We start from the raw sequence: 12,685 nt of genomic DNA on the forward strand, positions 1-12,685 counted from the left end.
TCACATTCTTGGTTTATATTCCAGGTGGGAAAAACATTTGAGGAGGGGCTCACATCCTTACTCCAATTTGCACCTTTTAGCACATACTTGTTTAAAAAGTTCCAAGGGTGACTCAAGAGGGAATTGTCCAGCTGGGATCAGGTTTTCATCCTCCCTAAATGAGTCCCAGGACCTCTGTTGTGCTTTCAAGATTGTGTCTAGGTTGCTGGCTCGTGGGCGGTCCTGAAACTCCCGTCTGCTGTAGCAGGCTTGCTGGGAGACCCGTTCCCACAATTATGATGATAACAGCCATGCCTGCTGCCTAGGCCCTCTTGGTCGGGCCAGGAGCAATGGAACATCATCTCTGGTTCTTCAGGTTGGGAGTCAGAGATATGTGAGGGCCCTAGGCCTAGTGTACTCCAGTGCTTACTGGCAGCTGTCTTATCTTATCCTTCCCTCCTCCCCACCTTTGCCACAGGTTGATTCCTTTTCCCACCTGGGTTTTACTCCTTCAGATCAGGATAATACTCCTAAACCAGGTGCCTAGTGCAACACTTCTAGTTTGTCCTTGCCGTCTTCCTCCTCCTCTTATTGCTGCTCTCTTCTTAACTCCCAGATTGATAATTCAAAGTCCAACCTTTTTCCCCAAGTGAAGTCCTCACTTTCCTCCTCCAAACATACTACCCATGTGTAGAGCTCTGCTTCACAGGACGACCCTACCTCCTCTTCCAGCTACTGCCTTTCACCACTGGATGGTTCAAATTGCTATATAAGATCTTCAACTGTTTCCGTAATTAGTATGATCTCACGCCACTTCCGCACTTTCTCCTATCACCTCCATCTCCTACGACTACAATGTTAAGCTTTCTCCTCTGTCCTCCACTGTAATCTCAGTCTCCTGAAACAATTATCCACTAACCTCCACTAATAACTAACCAACATCCTTCAACAAATCTACACCAACCTCCTTTGATGAATCTCCACCCTCCTTCAAGACTTCTGCTCCAACTAATTCTCATGACTCCCAACCTCCTTTAATAATTCTCCTTTAACCTCCTCTGTCGGCTCCCCAACCTCCTTTAACAACTTTCCTATAACCTCTTCTGACAACTGTCCAACATCCTGTGACATCTCCCAAAATGTAATACCTCCCTTCACTAATTTTCCTTTTTTTTCCTTCTACCTTCAACAACACATTTTCAATCTACTTATTCGCCTCTAGCTCCTCAACGTTCCTCCTCCACCACACTCCACTCCTCTGCTCCACACTGCCACTTCTCCAACACTGTTCCCCCCCCCCTCCCCCACCTTACCACCAAAAAAATCTGGATTGTAAGCCTTTTTTATAGTGTCCTTGCTCCATCTATATTCTAGCTTCCAGACTCATGGTATTCACCAGTGGCTTGAGGGGATGCCTCCATGTTGATTTGTTCAGGTGACTTGCTTCTTGTGAGTATTTCTTGAGGTGTTGGGCTTAATGGGACAGAGACTATAAGAGGTGAGTGGTTCGCTTGGTTTTCACTGGACTGCCCTGTCTGCCTCACACCTTCTCTTTGTTGGAAACAAAAAGGGTTCTGGCTGCTAAATCTTTTTTTCTCCCCCCCACCCCGGTCCCTCCTAGCTTCAGACCCATTTTACTGGGTTTGTGGGATCAGAATTACCAGGTTACTCACCGTAGTGACCGCTTTACTCCTAGTCCATAGTCCCCTTTCCTCCATACTTATGGGACATCTCTCCGTCCTGTGGGACGGGACCAGAGCACTTTGTAAAAAGCATCCAAATTTTTTCCAAAAATGTGTCCCTCCTCTCTTTCCTGCACAGGGCCCGGCACACGGCCGTAACCCCACCCAACTTGGCTCCGCCCCGCGCATCGCCCATCAGCTCTTTTCTATCGCAGGGTCAAGACCCATTAGCAATAACAGAGGAACCTTATTAGAGGGGACGGCGGGCGGGCGTATGGAGGAAAGGGGACTATGGACTAGGAGTAAGGTGGTCACTACGGTGAGTAACCTGGTAATACTCCTAAGTCCCGTCCCCTTTCCTCCATACTTATGGGAGATTCCCAAGCACTCCTTACAGGAACTATGGGTGGATGGAAATACCCCTTACTGAAACAGGTTCTTCAGCACAGCCTGGCCGAACTGAGCGTCAGCTCTAGAGCTCAGATCGAGGCAGTAATGCTTACAGAAAGCAGATGGGGAGGCCCAAGTAGCTGCTCTAGCGATGGACTCCCAGGGAACATACTTCTGAAAAGCAACTGCAGCTGCCTTGCCTCGCACCTGATGTGCATGGACACCCTTTAGGAGGTTTCAGCTTTTGGACGGTGAAAGATTCCGTGATACAGGCAGCAATCCATCTGGAAATGGATGCCTTAGATGCCGGCATGCCCTGGGGTTTACCGAAGGTCACAAACAGTTGGGAAGAGCTCCGAAGCTCGGCAGTCCTGTCCAGGTAGAACTTAAGAGCTCTTCGGACATCCAGGCAGTGTAGAACCCTTTCCGCCTCCGAGGCAGGGTTCGGAAAAAAGACCGGAAGGGAAATCGACTGATTCAGATGGAATTCGGTCACTACCTTTGGCAGGAAAGCTGGGTTCGTCCGAAGGACTACCTTGTCCTTGTGAAAGACCAAGAAAGGATGCTCCACCGACAATGCCTGGAGCTCACTCACTCTCCTCGCTGACGTAACGGCTACCAGAAAGGAAACTTTCCAGGACACGTACTTGAGGTCAACCGTAGCCATTGGCTCAAAAGGTTTATGGCACAGCACCGTCAGGACTACATTTAGGTCCCAAGGCGGGTGCAGACTACGAACCGGAGGGTAGAGGCGTGTCAAACCAGCAAAATGTCTCTTCACCACCGGGTTAGTTAACGAATAAGAACACCGATCTGTAGAGAAGTAGGCGGAAATCGCCGAGAGATAAGTCCTACAGGACAAGACATGAACCCCTGACTCTGCTAGGGAGGAGACAAAGGACAGCACCGTGTCAATCGTCGCCACCCTCAGGTCCAATTCTTTCTCCAAGCACCAATGACAGAACCTGAGCCATTTACTCTTGTATTGGGATCTGGTCGAGGGTTTCCTGGCTGCCTGGATAATGCACATGTTATCTGCAGACAAACCCAACGGCTCTAGAGCCGTCAACTCGGGCATCATGCCGCCAAGTTGAGCGATTGTCGGGAGGGGTGCCACATCTGCTGTTCCCCTTGGTGAAGAAGATCGGGAGTTACTGGTAACCTGATCGGCAGACACAACGACAGGTGTTGAAGTTCTGAAAACCAAAACCTGTCCGGCCACCACAGAGCTATCAGTAGAAGAGAACAGTTAACCGAACTCTTCAACTTCCAAATTGCTCGATGAACCAGAGGAAGAGGCGGGAAGGCGTAAGCTCTCATGTTGTGCCATGGGATCTCGAGTGCGTCCCCCAGAGAGGAGGCTCCCAGCCCCCCTCTGGAGGCGTACTGAGGAAGCTTCTTGTTTACCGCCGTGGCAAAGAGGTCCACCTCCGGTGTGCTCCAACGCGAGAAAATCCATGAGAGGATCTCCGCCTTCAACTCCCACTCGTAGCTGACCACTGTCCGCTGGCTGAGGGCATCCGCAGTGACATTCAGCCGACCCGGGATGTGCACTGCAAGCAGCCAGACCCCATGAAGCACGGCCCACTCCCAAATCTGGATGGACAGATCCATGAGAGGGGGAGACTTCATTCCCCCTTGCTTGTTTATGTAGTACATTGACACCGCATTGTCCGTTCTTATGCGGACCACCTTGTTGACAATGAGAGGTCTGAACGCCTTGAGTGCCAGAAAATTCGCCAGAAGCTCCAATTGATTTATGTGCAGGAGCTTGTCCCGAGGTGACCAGAGGTCTGAGACCTGAAGAAGATCTAACATCGCACCCCACCCGAAAAGGGAGGAGTCTGTCGTGATCGTCACCATGGGGGCTGGGTCCTGGAACCCCACGCCCACTGACAGGTTGCTGAGAGAAGACCACCAGTCCAGGTCCACTCTCATGGAATCTGGAATAATTATCCGTTTGGAATCCGGGTCCACAGCCTGACGCCAGGAACTCCGAAGAGCCATCTGGGTCCGTCTCATTTTGAGACGAGCAAGAGGAAGAACCAGTACACACGAGGCCATGAGGCCCAGAAGCCTCTGGAACCACCAGCCCGACATGCTCTCCGACAGCGTAAACATCTGGCACGTGGCCAACAGATCCGCCATTCTGTCACCGGTCACATACACTCGGCAGTCTATCGTGTTCCAACGAAAACCCAGGAAAGTCCGGTCCTGTGAGACCGTCATGGAGAATTTCCGCCAGTTCACCGACAGCCCAAGATGGAACAGGAGCTGAAGGAGAGACTGGAGGTTGCCCGCTGCTGCCAACGGGCAAGGGCTGCATAGGAGCCAGTCGTCCAAATAGGGATACACATGGATACCCTGGAGACGAAGATGGGCCGCGATCACCGACATCATCTTCGTGAAGACACGCTGCACCGAACTGAGGCCAAAAGGAAGCACCCAAAACTGGAAGTGCTCCTCTCCCAAAGAGAAACTGACGTATCTCCTGTGTGGGTTCCAAATCAGGATATGCATGTATGCATCCTGAAGATCCACCACGCTGAGCCTATCGCCCGCCTGCAACGAGGAGCGAATCTGGCCGGGCGTGATCATCTTGAATTTCTCTTGGGGCAGGGAAAGATCGAACTGGGAAAGGTCTAGGATGGTGCGCAGACCAGCCTGGTTGGGTTTGGGCACTGTAAACAGCTGGGAGTAGAAGCGCTCCCCTCGCTCCCCAAGAGGAATGGGTTCCACAGCTCTGAGGAGCAGAAGTTTCTGAACCTTGGCCTTGAGGGAGGGTGAGCCCGACAGCTGAAAAGGAGGGTTGAGAGGTGGGGTAGGGGGTAAAGGTAAGCGGAAGCCCGCTCGAGCGACTGTCTTCTGTGATGGTCTGCCACGCCTTCCAATGAGACGCAATGCGTCCTCCCGGCGGGCTCTCGTGCGAGCGCGGAAAACCATCATTTGGCAGGTTTATCGGTGGCAGTGCCACCTGAACCTGATGAGGAGGCTGAGGAGCGGGAGAAATACTGCGTACGCTGTTGTCTACGGCAGTTATTCCCCGCAGGAGTATCCACTCTGCGATTTTTGCGGTCGAGGAAGCCCCTAAAACCAGAGGAAGGTCGACCTTGCGACAATGGCCTTTGAGCCTTGAAGGGCGCTTTAACCAGAACAGACAATGATTTGGCCGTCTGAGTGCTGTCTTTGGTTTTGGTGAGCTCTACATCAGTAGAAGAGTGAAAAAGCTCCTTACCATCAAATGGAAGGTCCAGAACCTTGTCTTGCACCTCCTTTGAGAACTTAGTGGCATGTAGCCATGCTTGCCACGAGGTATCAACCCCTAGCATCAGACCCCGAGCCGAGGTATCTACGTGATTGGCCGCAGCCTCCAGGAGATCGTGGGCCAAGACCCTGGCATCGGAAAGGCCTCCTCTGAAATCCTCCAGCTTCTCGACCGGAATGTGCTCCTCAAACTCCGACAGGCCTCTCCACATCCGCATGTTAGCTCCCGCCAAAATCAATTCTGCATTGGCCTGCCTGAGCTGCAAGGCAAATTGGGAAATATTTTCCTCCCTAGGGAGTCCAGGAGCTTGTCCTCATTTCCCAAGACCTGAGTCGCCGTCGCGGAGGAGGAAGCTGCAGGTCTGGATTGCAATGTGGCCGCAGCCACCACTGTCGAGGAGGGAGGCGGACAAGACGACAAGGCCACTTCTTCCGAGGAATGTAGCCTGTACCTCGCATCAACTCTGACCTCGGCCAGAACGTCCTTCTGCAAGAATAGGCCGGTACGCTCCAAAGGAGACAAGGTGAACGCCCCAGAAAGCACGCCCTCCTGCAGAGCAGGTGCCTCGGGCACCGGAACATCTAAGAACCTCATCATGTCCAGTACCCGGTCATGGAAAGCTCTGGTAGAGCGGGGCAGGTCCTTGTTGTCCTGATCGCCTTGAGGGTCATCTGACAGGTCCGGATCCTGCTGAGCCGTGTCAGGCACTGCCTTGTCCACTGGGGACAATGGTGGCACAGGCGGAAGCGTAGGGGGAGGCACCATGGGCAAGGGAGGCGCCGGCAGAACCACCGTCGGAACGGGTGGAGCCGGATGCGCGGGTGGACATATCTCCTTGAAAAGCCCCTTGAAATATTACCTCATGGGGTCGGTGCGTATAAGCGCTTGAAATTTACTGAAAAAGGCGTCCTCAGGAGATTGTTTCGGAACCTGAGGAGGCCTCTCATGAGGTGGACAAATCCAGGGACATAATGGGGAAGGGTGCCACACCGGCCCCTCCGCCGACATATCCACATAAATCAAGGGAGCCGCCCCCGCGGGCAACGAAACATTGTGCGGAAGAGGCATCCGGGCGTTCCAATCATAAACCAGCCGGTAATAATGCGCACAAGGGACCTTAGGTTCACCCGAAGGAACGAACCCTACACCAGGGGCCGATGGCATAGTTGTAGGGATAGTACCTAAAATGGCCGCTGTGGTCGTGGCGGGAACGGTCGCCATTTTGTCCTCATCTGAGGGGAACTGCAGCAAGTGAGGAAGTGAGGCAGAGGTCCCTGTCGATGGATCAAGGGTCTTAATTTTAGCCTTAACGTAAGGAACCTCGGCCGAGCCGGTACTATGAGGCCTGGAATGTTTCTGCGACATACCAACGCCAACTGAGCCTTCGAAGGAAGAGCCTCAGCACTGCCGGTAAAAGAAGAAACTTTCTTCTTTGCCCCCTCAACAGATCTGGTGTCACCACAAGAGCGGGAACAGTGCGCTGTCACCGACAGGGCCTTGCCCGGCCCCTCAGAACTGTTGGTATCCTTAGCCTCTGTACGAGGGACCTCGGACCTAGGCCCGGTAGAAGCCTTATCGGCACGGGACTCGAACATCCGTTCGGTAACCTCAAGCCCAGCCAAGACCTCCGGGCGTACCCCGGTTTTGTTTTTGAGGGAAGCCCAAAGAGCGGCCTCAGAGCAAGCTCCGGTACCCCACGACTCAGTAGAACTGGGTCTACACACCGCCTCCACAGGAGGGGCCTCGGAGTGTACTCCATTGATCACAGGCCCCTTACGGAGACCCTCGGAGAAACATCCGGTAGAATTATTAGGCCCGACAGGCACCTCAGGGCGAACCCCGGTAACAGAGCGATCAACGCCCCTCCCAGCTCCAGAGGAACCCTGGAAGGTATCCCCCGGCCGGCGTGCTCTGAAAATTAAAGAACTTACCGGGCATTTTTTCTTCTCGTCGATGAACGCCTGAAAATGAGAAGGAGGAGTCCGTCCGAACACCTCCTCCCACCGCTCCAACCGACGTTGAAGTGCCCGGATCGAAAAGGAGTCACAGTAAAAACAGGAGTCCCAACGGTGTTCCGGACCCAAACACTCTAAACAAAGGGGATGGGGATCCGCCCTCGCGAAGCGACGGTGACACGATGAACAGTCTGGAAAATCTAGTTTAAAAGACATAGACAGACTAGTAAACGAACACTAGCGAGAGCCAGAGAGGGAAAAAAGGGAAGAAAATCTTCGGAGGATGCAAGTGCGTCCGGCCCCGATCGTGAGGAGAAAAGGACTGATGGGCGATGCGCGGGGTGGAGCCAAGGTGGGCGGGGTTACGGCCGCGTGCCAGGCCCCGCGCAGGAAAGAGAGGAGGGACACATTTTTGAAAAAAATGTGGATGCTTTTTACAAAGTGCACCGGTCCCGTCCCACAGGACGGAGAGATGTCCCATAAGTATGGAGGAAAGGGGACGGGACGTAGGATTACTATGTTGTTTATGCAATTTGGATGTTTTGGCATTTCCTGTGGACCCCGTAGCATTGAAAAGAGTAACAGTTTACATTTTCCAGGGCTAAAGCCGGTTTCTAAGGCTCCCTTAAAGGGACATGATCCAGCTTCCATTTGGAGGTTACGCCTACCCTGAGTTTCCCTTGGCATCATAACTAGCTGATATGCCTGTTTTCCCTAGTAAGGTATACTGGGACAGGTTTAAGGAGGACAACTTTCTCAAGGAAGGGATTCTGGGAAATATAGTCCACCAATGACTGACCCCTGATATGTGATGCAGCGCAGTGAAGTGCTCCAGAGGATCTCCCATGTACCTCCTCCGGGGCTGACATTGTAATGTGTAGGGGAGGGAGATTGTCTCCTAGGTCCACAAGCCTGTCAGACCTCCTCGCCAAGCAGGGGGAAGGGTGGGGGGGTTTGACACACAGGTGGGTAGAAACCCATCCATAGACTCCCCATATTTGCTTGCCCCCCTCTCTATGCTCAGTCACTTCCACATATTCGTAGCAAATATTTACTCCATTTTAAAAATCACCAGCAGCAACTCTTGTACTGGTAGTACTGTGGCCAGATGAGTGACAATGGGCAGGTCTGTCAATTGTCCCCATCCATACTAGTGGGGTGGGATGAATTTTTATCCTACAATTATGATTCTACTTTGCCTCTTGGTAACTAAAGTTTTTATCTCCCTTGGGCCACGGTAATTCTTAAGTTATGTGGACTACTGGCTGCAATAGTGGGTTGTACAAGTGTTAGGAGAGGCCTCCAAGCACAGTTGTACATTTGCCACATAATAATAATCTAGTCACTCAGATAGTGCTGCAGGTGAGTCACTTCAAAGCACTGTTATAGTTTATAAAATAATTATGACTCGCTCGTAGTGCTCCGTTATCAACCTGGGAAGGACGAAGGGCCGATTCGGCCACACTGGGTACTCAAGCTTGCATCGCCGGTATCCGGTCATTGCGTCGAATCCAAAGCATCGACAGACCATACCACTGAAAAAAATGCATCGAAAAAAAACCATTGAATGCATTCTTTTAAATGGTAAATAGTTTAGTAAAAATGTGTTTTAATGTTTTAAAAAGAGAAACATTTTTTTAAAAAATACATTCAATGGTTTTTTATAAGATGCTTTTTTTGTCAATGGTATGGTTGTCGATGGTTTGGCTGTCGATGGAATCACTAGGAACCTGCATCGCCCAGTATGGTCCCGTTCTGGAGATGAGCGTGCTGCATGTGAGCTTTAAGTCCAGCTGATATGTGCTTAATGCCTGAAGCAACAATAGAAATACATAGCACGTGAACTTCCACTCTGCACCTTACTGAAATGTGCCAGGAAGCAACACATATGCAAATATTAACCTGAGAAGTGGCTACATTTTAAAAATAGGTTGCAATGTGGATTCACATCGATATGAGCGGAAGTGTTTAGCAATGGTATTGATGAAGCAATTGTTGATGTCAACAGCTAGGTCATTTATGATGTCATCTTGCATTAGTAATGTTTTGAGGTAGGGGCTTGGTTAAGGGTTCATGGCTTTGTAAATTCTAGACAGATCTGGCAGGGAAACCACTTTGGAAGCAGCTTTAGGGGCTGCTTAATGCTGAGTGAGTAGTTGCACAATGATTGTAATCCATTTTGGCCTGCTTTATGTGCTCTATTGGAGTAGTGTGAGTGTTTTTACAATAGTTTTTGGTGGGCACTGTGTGCTAATCTGGTGGCTTTGTCTAGTGTTTCTGTGGCTTCTGACCCTGTTTTTCTGTGCTGGCCTGCATCCAGAGGGTGCAGTCCGTGGGGTGTAGTCCTTTGTTTGTGTCTGGCCTTTTCCCAGTGCCGCCCTCCCGCCTCCCAACCCGCCCAACTCCCCTGAATGGTAAATCCACCTGGTCATGACTGACCTTCCCAGGGCAGCCCTCTGCCCGGCAGCCCTTGCGGCTAAGGGCCCCAAGGGAAAGGGCAGCTCCTACAGAGACAGCTCCAGATTGTGTCTGCAGGTGTCAGCAGGGGAAGCCAGTGGCCAGCCGTCAACCAGAAGCAACTCCCAAAGTAAGTGTGGCATGGGTGGGGAGTAGAGCAATCACCCCAGAAAGCCCTGCCACTCTACATTACCTTACATCATAACATAGAACATAGAGTTGTGAACATTAGCCTGTGTCGCATCTACATAGAATTCTGGTTGTTAGCAAGTATCACATCTAGTTAGAACTGTGAAGGTTTGCCTACGGCGCATCCAGATTGGATTGTGAATGTTAAGTAAATGCCACACTTGGATAGAATTGTGGATGTTAGCAATTGACTCACCTAGATGGAAATTGAGAATGTGAAGTAAATGCCACGCTTGGATAGAATTGTGAACATTAACAATTGCCTCACTTAGATGGAATTATGAATCTTAAGTAAATGCCACACTTGGATGGAACTGTGAATGCTAAGTAAATGCCACACTTAGATGGAATTGTGAATGCAAAATAAATGCCACACTTAGATAGAATGATGAATCTTAAGTAAATGCCACACTTGGATAGAATTATGAATCTTAAGTAAATGCCACACTTGGATAGAATTGGGAATGTTAGCAAGCACCACATTTAGATAGAAATGTGAACCTTAGCAAATGCCACACTCAGATAGAACTATGGAAACTAGCCTGTGTCACATCTAGACAGGATTTTGAAAGTTGACCGATGCCACACTTGGATAGAGTTGTGGGTTTTGGCAGGTCCCGCACTTGCATAGAATTGTGAATGTTAAGCAAACATGGACTCTCGGTACAGCCTCCCCTTTGTCTAATGTAAGGTGAAACGTAATCTATTGGGATACCTGGGGCCTCCTCCCGCTCTGCAGGACTCTCAAATCTAGGTGTGACCTCCATCTCTGGCTGTTCTATTTTGAGACCCACCTATTGTGGAACCTAGACCTTTCTCCCACTGTATAAGACTCTCTTATCTAGGCATAGCCTCTATCTCTATCTGCTATATGATGAAACGTAGTGTATTGTGAAACTTAGGCCTCTTCACGGCTTTGCAGGACACTCGAGTCTAGGTATGGCCTACATCTTTGTCTATTGTATGGTGAAACGTGGTGTATTGTGGGACCTGAGCCTCTTTCCCACCGTACAGAATTCTCAAAATCTGTGATGGTACTGTGAATTCACTAGTCTTCAACACAGTCAGAAAATTGCTAGAAGTTCTTTTTTTTTTTGTTTTTTTGGAGTTTACAGTTTTTTATTTGACAAACAGAGCTGCACAGACATGGGGACAGTCTACTCGTTCTCCTCGCTGCGCAATCTGGCGTTTGGATTTGTGAGTTTGATGGCGAGCTGAGCAGCCCTCTCTACGATGGTCTTGCGGTTTTTGGATGAAACATTGTGGGCGATCTCAGCACAAAAAGACTTGTTACTCATCATGAGAACTTCCAGTTCCTTCACGTTGTGTACCAGAAACTTGCGGAATCCAGACGGTAACATGTGCTTGGTCCGTTTATCGCTACCGTAACCAATGTTGGGCATCAGAATCTGTCCCTTAAACCTCCTGCGTACTCGGTTATCAATACCCCTTGGTTTACACCAATTTCGCTTAATCTTAACATAACGATCAGACTGGTGACGAATGAACTTGTTGGTTCTTTTCTTGAGTATCTTCGGTTTGATAAGAGGTCTTGAGGCAGCCATCATTGCGGCTCGAAAACGTCTGCCTGCTCAGTCGAGAGGCTGAAGGAAGAGCATTGCTAGAAGTTCTTAGCATTATATTGACTCACACTTATTATTAGGAACTATAAGCATTGCATTGAACCAAACCTAGAAAGTGCCCACTGCGATAGTACTTTGAATCTACTAGTCTGCATTGCCTGCCTGCGCCGTTCTCCTAGAACCAGTCTTACTACGATTGACTCAAACCTAGAGGGTGCATGCTATGATACTGTGATTTATTTACACACTTAGGAATTGTTCTTGCAAGATTGATCCACATCATCAGTAGTAAGCTACTTTATCCAATATGCTAGAAGTTATTAGCATTACATTGACTCACACTTAGAAAATAGTTAGGAACTATTAGCATTGCATTGAACCAAACCTAGAAAGTGCCCCTTCTGATAGCACTATGACTCAGGTGCATGCGCTGCACAATTAGAATTGCTCTCACCCGCTCGACTCACAACTAGAAAATTCCACCTGAGATAGTTCTGTAAATTACTTACCCATGTTTATCATAACTCAACCCACACTCTCACCTCCCATATCACTACGCTTACTCTCTTCTCTACACCACCACACAATTAGAGTGCAGCTATACCCCTCAATCAGTTTCGTCCTAGCTGCTCGCATACCAACATTAACACATAAACACCTCATCATTCTATAAAACGCCACTATATCCCATGACAAACCGGCCTAGCTGCACGCATACGTGTCCTACAGGCCCAAGGCAGCCAAAACCCAGTCCTGGCGTCCACCCGCCAGACTACACACATTCAACTGACATCAATACCACCACACCTAAATGCTAGGATGCAGCTTACATCAGCTGCACACAACTGGTGCACCCAAGCACCCTATGCCACCTTATTCTCTCAACTGACCTTGACTACGGTCCCAGAGGGCCTAATTTACCTACCTATGTTTTAGATCATAACTCAACCCAAACTCTCACCTCCCATATCACTACGCTTACTCTCTTCTCTACAACATCACTCAATTAGAGTGCAGCTATACCCCTCGATCAATTTCGTCCTAGCTGCTCACATACGAACATTAACACACAAACACCTCATCATTCTAATAAAACGCAGCTATATCCCATGACAATCCGGCCTAGCTGCACACAAGAGTATCTTGCAGGCCCAACGCAGCTAGAACCCAGTCTTGGTGTCCATC

General features: G+C 49.8%; 1 protein-coding gene and 1 pseudogene across 2 annotated transcripts in view; both read right to left on the reverse strand.

Moving 5' to 3' along the window:
- CFAP299 (cilia and flagella associated protein 299) overlaps positions 1 to 12,685 on the reverse strand; it is a 2,370,083-nt gene that overhangs the window by 1,767,926 nt on the left and 589,472 nt on the right. The gene's annotated exons all lie outside the window — the stretch shown is intronic.
- Positions 11,058 to 11,528, reverse strand: LOC138511057 (large ribosomal subunit protein eL32 pseudogene; annotated as a pseudogene).

Source organism: Ambystoma mexicanum, chromosome 6p (assembly GCF_040938575.1).
Source record: "Ambystoma mexicanum isolate Mex_15411 chromosome 6p, UKY_AmexF1_1, whole genome shotgun sequence".
Classification (NCBI taxonomy): domain Eukaryota; kingdom Metazoa; phylum Chordata; class Amphibia; order Caudata; family Ambystomatidae; genus Ambystoma; species Ambystoma mexicanum.